At 38.6% G+C, this 9,971-nt stretch overlaps 1 protein-coding gene across 3 annotated transcripts in view; it reads left to right on the top strand.

Annotated features, from left to right (window-relative positions):
- CPEB3 (cytoplasmic polyadenylation element binding protein 3) overlaps positions 1-9,971 on the top strand; it is a 150,860-nt gene that overhangs the window by 28,302 nt on the left and 112,587 nt on the right. The gene's annotated exons all lie outside the window — the stretch shown is intronic.

Here is a 9,971-nt window from a genome sequence, read left to right as displayed (position 1 = left end):
AAAAAAAAAAAGCTGGAGCATATCCTTTTTAAAATGTGCCCTGGTTATAAATGGAATGAGCTGGGTCTCAGAAGGACACAGCACATCACTCTAAGACTGGAATCTCTGGAATAAAAAAAAAACTCCTTAGAAACAATGGGAAACATAAGAACATGCTCTTTGTGGGTAATATGGTTAATAACTGCTGGTAGGTCTCTGCAGGAGTGTTAAAGATGTCTTAGGATTGTAAATGACACATTGTGACACTGGATGGCATTAGTTATTTGGTAGGTTTGCCTTTTGAGGTTTATTACTATCTGGTTTGGTTTTATTACCTGAGTCCTGTTGTGGCTTTTGAATGGAACAGCTACAGTCAAGACTTTGCCTTCCTTCAGTCATAGCTGAAGAAAGTTATTAGATCTTACGTCCTATATCTAAAATAGACAATTTGCAGGTAGTATCATAGTTCCTGTTAAAACATTAGAAAAACTTTAAAAAAAATTAATACCTTTGTTAAGTTAAAATTAACATACCATAAAGTTCCTTCACCTTTTAAAATTTTATTTAAATGCTATGGTTTTTAGTATATTTACAGAATTGTGTGTCAGTAGTCACTATCTAATTCTAAAACATTTTTGTCACCCCAAAAAAGAAACCCCATAATCCACCGGCAGTTAATTTCAGTTTCCCTCTTGACTACCCCAGCCCTAGGCAATAACCAATCTGCTTTCTGTCTCTTTGGCTAATTTACCTGCTGTGGGTGTTTCATGTAATTGGAATTATACAACATGTGATCCTTCGTGGCTGGCTTCTCATAGTGTTTTCAAAGCTATTCATGTTATATCACATATCAATACTTCATTTCTTTTTTATTGCTGAATAATATTCCATTATGTAGATGTACCACAATTTGTTTATCCATTTACCAGTTGATGGGCATTTGGGTAGTTTCTGGTTTGGGGAAATTATGAATAAAGTTGTTATAAACATTTGTTAACAGGTTTTTGTATAGACATATGCTTTTATTTATCTTGGGTAAATACTTAGGAGTTAGGGTTGCTAGGTTGTACAGTTTAGGGTATATTTAACTTTTTAAGTAACTCCCAAGTTGTTTTTCCAAAGTTGGCTGTACCATCTTGCATTCCCACTAGTAATTTATGAGAGTTCTAGTTGTTCTGTGTCCTAATCAACATTTGGAATTGTCAAGGGTTTTCTTTGTTTGCTTTTTAGTCATTCTAATAGGTATGCGATTCTTCGTTAGTTTTAAATGAAAATCATGTAGTATGAAACCATCTGAAGGATGATTTAAGTGCAAATAAAGCATTTACTGAATGCCTATGATGTGCTGGGCCCTCTGCTAGGTGATGGGAATATGAATAAGACACATCTCTGCTCCCATAGAATTTGCAATTTATTGATGATGGTAGAAATGTAAAGAAGTAGTAACAGTATACTGAGTTAATGCTAATTACTTGGAGCGAAAATATTGGGGTGGGGAAGGAGAGTTGCAACTATACCTAGAATTGGTCAGTTTTGTGGAAGGATTTTGACATTTATGATCAATAAAAAGATAACAATATGAAGAGCTACATGTACTTTTCCCTAATGTTCTAAGGTAGGTTTTGGTTGCAAAGGTCAAGCCTACATTATCATGCCTAATAAACCAATGGGTAATAAGCTGCTTGGGATGATATTCTGCTTGCTAACCACCTAGTGATTTGGGGCAACACCCGTTAGTCACATATGCCCAATAATCAAGGAAGGGGGCAACTCTAATTTTTGTAGTTTCTTGAAGCCTGCTCTTTTGGCCATTATATTTATTTTTCTCCCTTTCTGTATCCTTCCTGGGGGATAGGATTTCCCTATCCTATCCCCTGGCTTTCTGCCTTTTACCTAACACACTGCTAAACTGTTCTCCTGCTCCATTTTTAAGTCATATTACTTAACTCTGAACTCTTTACCATAGTCAGAAGTGGTAGCAATAGGCATTTGTACTTTTTGTCCAGTTCACCTCTTTACCCTTCGCCCAGCTAGATTTGGCCTTAATATGTAAGTTATTTCAAGTGAATAAGGTGATTCCAAAAGCCATGTTTCTCAATGTCTGATAAACTGGGCTTCTTATCTGGTCTGGATGGCAAACCAGTGAGAAGAGCTGTGAAGGAAGATTGGGGATGGCCGGGAGCTAGAAGAGGCTAGGTGAAAATTGTCCGTTGTCATGCTCATCTGATTGTTGAGTGAAACGATCCTATTGCCTTTTTTTTTTTTTTTAACTTCTCAAGAACCTTGGTTAGTTTGGTTTGCTGTTAACAGCAAGAAAAAATATAATCTGATTTGAAAAAAAGTTAAAGTAACTGGAATTAGTCAACCTCAAGAAGAAAAAGATGAGGAAGTCATAATTTCTTTGTATACCCTAATTTTATCCCAGGTTGTATTGAGGGTTCTTGAGAATTTTTTGTATGGAAGACTGCGTTGAACAATAATCTTAAAGAATGTTAAAATTTGCAGCAGGCGCTGATCAGTTATTTCTTTTCTGAGAATAGAGAAGGGAGAAAGGTTTCAACTTTGTAAGGACTCTAAGTTAAATATAAGGAGTATTAACTGCTTGCTGTTGAGTGACAAGGAGAATCTATAGTCATGTTTTCCAGAGGGCTATAAATGTAATTGTCTCATTTGGGATGGCTAAAATGGACCACAGACTGAAGGACTTGATACTTACTGAAGATGGGATGAAAATCTTCATTTGAACAGTTATTTTTTTTCCTTTCTCTCACGTGAGTGACAGGTTTTCCTTTATTTGGGAAAGGTTTTAATCTAAGGGCAAATGTATGTCAAGCTGCTCAATTCTATAGTAAAGTTCAGTTTGTTATAGGAACCTAAGTTTTTGATAGGTTCTGACAAATAATGACAATAATTGGTTTAGAACTATAAATTCCTAGACTTCTATTTTGTGATATGTAGAAATTTTGTGTTACAACTCCTCTAATTGTTTGCTGCCCCCATCAAGTATTCGTTATTACATGTCCTGTCTATTCTTTATGGTACTCTTAAGCAGATTCTGTGCGTGAAATCACTACATCTTGAACTTTTGGATGTATTGGCTCTTTGGTTTTTACTCAGGACTGATAAGTTCTATGGATTCTTATGTTTCATTATTAGTAGAGTCTTTCATAGAAACTGGGGATCAAAAAATCACTGTGCTAAAGTAGACCAAGCATGGAAGAGATGCAGTTAAAGGGCCAGAACAGAAATTTTGAGAAAACTGGGGGATGGGAAAGAAATCTCAAAATCAAAAGTTACTTTATAGAATGTATATGGAAGTGATTACTTGATTCTTTTAACATAGTCACTACGCCTTTACTTTGTAGGAGGGATGTGTATATGGTTGGGTGGGGGAAAGACAAGAACATACCTATTAAAAGGGACCTATCTCAGAAGCACATATTGGTCAAAGAAAGCAAACTGCAGAACAGTATGCATACTTCTGTGTTTAAGGGAAGAAATAACAAAACATTTTTCTATGGGTACATATATGTATGAATGTATTTTTAAACATCTGAAAGAATATATGCCAAATGTACGTAGTGGTCTGAAGAGTGTAAGAAGGCAGGATTGGAGACTTTTGCTTTTTCTGTAATAGTCTTTTGTTTGTGTGTGTTCAGGAAGAATGGATTTATGTATTAGTTGTATGATTAAATATTCACTTAAAATAAGGAAAGCATATTAATTACCACTAAACAGTGTTTATAGTGTAGATAGGGAGCTGAGATAGTTTCAAATAATGTAAACTCATTAGAAAATAAGAGTGGTAGGGGCGCCTGGGTGGCTCAGTCGGTTAAGTGTCCGACTCTTGATTTGGGCTCAGGTCGTGATCTTGGGGTCATGGGATTGAGCCCTGTGTTGGGCTCTGTGCTGGGTGTGGAGCCTGATTGAGATTCTCTCTCTCCCTCTGCCCCTTCCCCCCCCAATACAAAAAATTTAGAAAATAAGAGCAGTAGAGTGGAAATTTAGAAATGGCTAGTTTTGTGAGTTAATCCTCTGTTAAGTGTTGAATGCATTTAACTTTGAAATGTTATTACCCATACATATGTTGAAACCATATGATAAACGTAAAAACCTTTCTTCAGGAATTCCTCCTGTTTTTCTGTATTATTTCACAACACCAATTATCCTTTCCTAGCCTTCTCAAACATCTACCCACCTTTTGATTTTTTTTTTTTAAAGATTTTATTTATTTATTTGACAGAGAGATAGCGAGAGAGGGAACACAAGCAGGGGGAGTGGGAGAGGGAGAAACCAGCTTCCCGCTGAGCAGGGAGCCCGATGTGGGGCTCGATCCCAGGACCCTGGGATCATGACCTGAGCCGAAGGCAGACGCTTAACGACTGAGCCACCCAGGCGCCCCAGACCTTTTGATTTTTGATTCTGTCTGTGCCTCTGTTTTTGCTAGCCAAGTCCCCATTGTTTATGGGACACAAAACAACTGATCAGTGTAGAAGCTTTGGAACATTACTGGCATAGACTTTTCAAAGTCACAGACCTGGGTTCACATCCTGATTTCTGCCTAGGTTTGTGACTTTGAGCAGTTACATAACCTTTGTGAGCCTCAGTTTTCTCTTCTGTGAGATGGAGATAATGCTGACCCTGTAGGGTTGTGGTGAGGATTGAGATCATGGCTATAAAGCATTTAGCCCAGTTTCTACCATATAATAAACACCATGATTAATTTTATCATTTGGTTCTGGAGCTGCCTTTTTCCCAGATGTTGTTGGACCCTTAGAGCCTTCTATCTTGTATCTCTAGGAGAGGATATGTCTGGGGATAAGCCAGAAACGGTAGAAAGGGTCCTAGATTTCTCTCCCAAGAAAAAGGCAGGTGAGTGGGATAGGGCTGGTGGAGGTGGGCCTGTGGCAATGCTAGAGGGTAGATAAGCTACTTCTTGAGTTTAACTATCATTAGAATAAGTAAATGACTAAGGGCAAGTGAGGATTAATTAGGTTGCCTATGTGGCAGGGTGGTGGTCAAAGAAGCCCGTCTCTGAATGTGGTAGGATTAGGTTGAGGGAATGTTTGTGAAAGGATTTAAGGTAGAGGAAGTAGGAGGAAGTCAGGGAGGCAGTAGAGTGAGACTCCTTAAGAGCACAGTCTGGATTTGAGTGGATTGGAGCCTTGGCTCTGTTGCTTACTGCCCTGTAATATTGAGCCAGTTACTTAATCTCTCCAAGATTTAATTGCTTAATTTATAAAATAGAGTTGTGAGGGAATGCATTTAGCATGCTTAGAATAGTGGCAAGCACATATTAAATACCTGATAAATTTACTAATATTAAGTCAAGCTGAGGGAAGAAAATAAGCAGGGCTAGTGAACTGTACAATGGAGTGGGCTCCCTCTATGTACAACTAACTGATAGCATTTGTCATTGGTTATCTTCAAAGAAAGAGTCAATAATGGGATGCATTATTTATAAATGTTCTTTTTTTTTTTTAAGATTTTAATTTATTTATTTGACAGAGAGAGACACAGCGAGAGAGGGAACACAAGCAGGAGGAGTGGGGGGAGGGGAGAAGCAGGCTTCCCGCCAAGCAGGGAGCCCGATGCGGGGCTCGATCCCAGGACCCTGGGATCAGGACCTGAGCCGAAGGCAGATGCTTAACGACTGAGCCACCCAGGCGCCCCTTATTCATAAATGTTCTAATACTTCCTGGTGTGTTTGCTTGTTAAAAACAAATGAAAGAAAGATGTTTTCCTTATTTTCCCTATATTGAGAACCAAATCTTATTTAAAAAAACTTAAGAGGTTAGTTGCCACTTCTAACTTTTGTTGTTGAATGATAAATTATGGTCTAATTTTCTCTATGATTTCTGCTTGAATTTCACTGCAAATTTTGTAGTTTTTCTGTCCTTTTTGTTCTGTTTCTTGCAGGCTTCCTGGTTAATCAGTTATTTTTAGCAATGTTTACTACTTATAAAACAAAAAGGATGAATAGTACGCTGCAAATATAAATCAGTGAGGCGTAGATAAATAAATTTTAATGAGAAAATAAGTCTCTGCGTTGAAATTTGTTCAATTAAGAAGCCTGTGCAAATTTTGTCCTGCATTTCACCTGTCATCTTTTCATCTGTTGAGCACTAGTGAACCTCTGGTTTTTTAATATATCCCAGTACTCTAAGGTGGCATCATAGAAGTTTCTTTGTGTTCTCCCTAATATTCCAGTAGCCACCACTGTACAGATGCCTTGTTGTACATTCTGTCATTTAGTACTAAAAATAAGCATACGGAAAATTATCATCATTTTATGGATGAACCAAGGTTTAGAAACTTGTTCAGAGTGACATGCCAGCAACTGGCAGAGCCAGAATTTGAAAATCAGGTGGCTGATTTCAGTGTATGTACTTATAAGTGCCAGACCACCAATTGCTTTCCTACCCCACAATCAAAAGACTGTAAAGCTGACCCTTGGCAAAGTGGCTAGGCTTGTTTCTTTCCGCTGCTATCCTTCTAGCCCCTCCCTCACTTTACCATCTCATTTTACTGATCAGGTGCAGGTGTAAAGGCTTAACTTGAAGAATCATCCAGTCTAGTGGCTCTCAAATCTAGCCAGGCAAAAGAGCCGCCTGGGACACTCATTTCTTTTAAAATTATGACTAAGTTGGTTTTAGCTGGAGCCCAGGAACTTGCATTTTAACCATTCTACATGTGATTTTGACAATCTGACAGGTTTGAGTAGCACTTCAGATGCATGAGTCCCCACCCAAACACCCCCTCCAATTTTCCTGACAGGTAGTCATCTAATAATCCAATATTATCTTCTGATAGGGACTCAACTACCATCTTGCCAGGAAGGTCATTTTTGGTAGTTAGATGCAATGCTGTGCTTCTATAGAACTTTCATTTACTAACTATCATGTATGGACTAGATCAATTTCTTCAGGCTTGTGTCTGTACTCCTTAGGTATTGGCTTTGAGGTTAGATCCAGGCTGGAAACTTCTCTGAACCTCGCCTTCCTCATGTGTGAAATGAGTGTGTTGTTATCTACCTTGAAGGATTATATCAAGAACTAAATGAAAAAAATAAACTGTCCTGACTGGAAAGATTCTTGAATGCCTTCAAACAGCCATTTTGTATAGTCCCTTCACCTTATCAGCCTTTTTTGAAACAGTCCCATGCCTGCAGGGCTCTAGTTAGAAGCGTGGAGATATATATATATACACACATATATATATGTATATATATTAGAAGGCTCCTAGACATCCATTCCAGGATTGTCAGTGCCAGAAATAGGTTGTCATTTTGACTTCTCATCCGTACACTTCTTTTCTTTTCTTTTTTTTTTTTTACCTGTGGCTTTTCCTCTGGACAAAGAATATGATACCTCTTATAGAGACAGATAAGCCTACATTTCTGGAAATTCAGTTTTACTCCTTAAGTAATTGGGGTTTCCACTGATAACTTGAACCCAGCACAAAACAAATGATCTGCAGGAAGACCTTAAAGGTAAAAGAAAAGTCCTTCTTCAATTATATAGAGACCAAAATGGAGAACCAAAGAAAATATTGCAAGTCTCTTTCTTATCCAACAGTAGACAGATAATTGATGAATGTTAAAAAAGTGGGGAGGGGCGCCTGGATGGTTCAGTTGGTTAAGTGTCCAGCTCTTGATTTCGGCTCAGGTCATAATCTTAGGGTCCTGAGATCGAGCCCCATTTGGGCTCCCAGCCCAGCATGGAGTCTACTTGGGATTCTTTCCCCCTCCCTACCACTCTTTTCCTCCCCTCCCACTCATGCTCTCTCTCAAATAAATAAATAAAATCTTTTAAAAAAAGGAAAGAAAAAAATGGGGTGGAGGTAGCAAGTGAGGGGGGCAGTGGCAATAAACTAAGAAATGTTGAATGCTTGCTCTTTGGCAAACACAATGTGAGTAAAATAAATACTTAAGTAATTTCAACCTAATCTTCACAGTTAAGATCCCATTTTACCAATGAGAATACTGAAGACCAATGAGAATAACTAAGACAAGCCTCTATACCTGGTCAGATTCAGGAGAACTGGGACTTTTCAGAATGTGATTTTTAAAAAATTATAATACATACATGTTCTTTAAGAAATAGATGTCTTAGTTTCCATTGTACTGTACATATTCCCTGTCAAAACACCTGTCATTCTCTTATTTTAATTGGTTATGTCTCTCTCCTACTACTTAATTGTACATAGGGACTGGGTTTCAACATTCATCTCTGAATCACTTGGGCCTAGTACAGGAGTTGACCCTTGACTTGTGCATTAAAGGTTTGTAAAAACAGAATTTCTGTCTCTGGCATTTGAAAACATCTGCACCCTCCACCCCTACTCCTCATCTCTGAGTTAAAAAAAAAAGTAGGGGGCCTGGGTGGCTCAGTTGTTAAGCGTCTGCCTTTGGCTCAGGTCATGATCCCAGGGTCCTGGGATCGAGCCCCACATCGGGCTTCCTGCTCAGCAGGAAGCCTGCTTCTCCCTCTCCCACTCCCCCTGCTTGTGTTCCCTCTCTCACTGTCTCTCTCTCTCTCTCTGTCAAAAAATAAATAAAATCTTTAAAAAAAAGTATAGAGTTGTAAGGGATATTAGAAATACTCTAGCTCGGGGCGCCTGGGTGGCTCAGTCGTTAAGCATCTGCCTTCGGCTCAGGTCATGATCCCAGGGTCCTGGAATCGAGCCCCACATCGGGCTCCCTGCTCCGCGGGAAGCCTGCTTCTCCCTCTCCCACTCCCCCCACTTGTGTTCCTGCTCTTACTGTGTCTCTCTCCATCAAATAAATAAATAAAATCTTTAAAAAAAGAAAGAAAGAAATACTCTAGCTCAGTCCTCTTGTTTGTATAAAGGGAAGAATTTCAGGCACAGACTGGAGAGGTAGATCATGATGGTACCCCAAAGCCCCCAGTTGTTAGTAGCTATTCTAGCACTCTTGCCTCCTGGTGCTCAGTTCTTCTTAGGATCTGCATGTATACATACTGCTTTCATTCATTCAATAATCCTCTGATTCTTCCTTTATGCTCAGTGCTGCAGAAATGCCACTTTCCTTTCTGCCTCACTGAATAGATATACAGCCATGCTTTCCAGAAACCAGAAGAAAAACAGCTTCCCAAGAGTTAAGACTTAAACTAGAAAATGGTCACTGAAGTTGAGCTTTTTACCTGTTATATTCCATTTTGCTTATCCAGACAGTTACTTATTATTGTTGTTCTTTGGAGACGATAAGTGATCATTTGCAGGGCTGGGTAGACTGTCCAGGACCCTGAAAATGATCTCTCATTGCTATAGTTTGATTTGGTGTGGTTGTTGAAATGTGTGTTTTGCTTTTGTTTTTTAAAGATTTATTTATTTATTTGAGAGAGAGAGAGCCCATGTGAGTGTGCGGGGGGGCATGGGAGGACGAGAGGGAGGGTGAATCTCAAGCAGACTCTGCACTGAGCCCAGAGCCCCACACACAGCTCGATCTCAAGACCCTGAGATCACGACCTGAATCAAAATCAAGAGTCAGATACAACCGACAAAGCCACCCAGGCACCCCTGTTTTGCTTTTCTTAAACAAAAGCAAACTAAATCTGTAATGTGATTTATTCTGTAATGTTAAGCCATGAGTTGTGCTTCCCTTAAGCTCAGACCAGTAAAAATAATTTGTACATGATAGTCTGCCATGGGCTCAAGTGAAATATGGTGGAACGATGATTTTTCTTCACTTAGTTTGTGTTAGCTCTCTATTTTCAAAATGTTTTTGACCCTAGCATCATGAAAACACTATCTTGGGTTAAAGTTTTTTCATGTGAGTGCTTTTCAAAAGTTAATTTTAGTAGTACTTTGGACATATTTTAAGTTTTATAGAGTGTATCTAATGTATGGAACTTATCTGTATTAAATATTAAAGATACCCAATAAAATTAGATTGTAATTACAGTCACCTTTTGATTTTTCAGGAAAGTGATTCTGTTCGTAGACTTGAGAGTTCTTAATTATGGACTTCC

Source organism: Neomonachus schauinslandi, chromosome 6 (assembly GCF_002201575.2).
Source record: "Neomonachus schauinslandi chromosome 6, ASM220157v2, whole genome shotgun sequence".
NCBI lineage: Eukaryota > Metazoa > Chordata > Mammalia > Carnivora > Phocidae > Neomonachus > Neomonachus schauinslandi.
The sequence above is the reverse complement of the archived record's forward strand: the minus strand, read 5'-3'. Positions and strand labels throughout refer to the sequence as shown.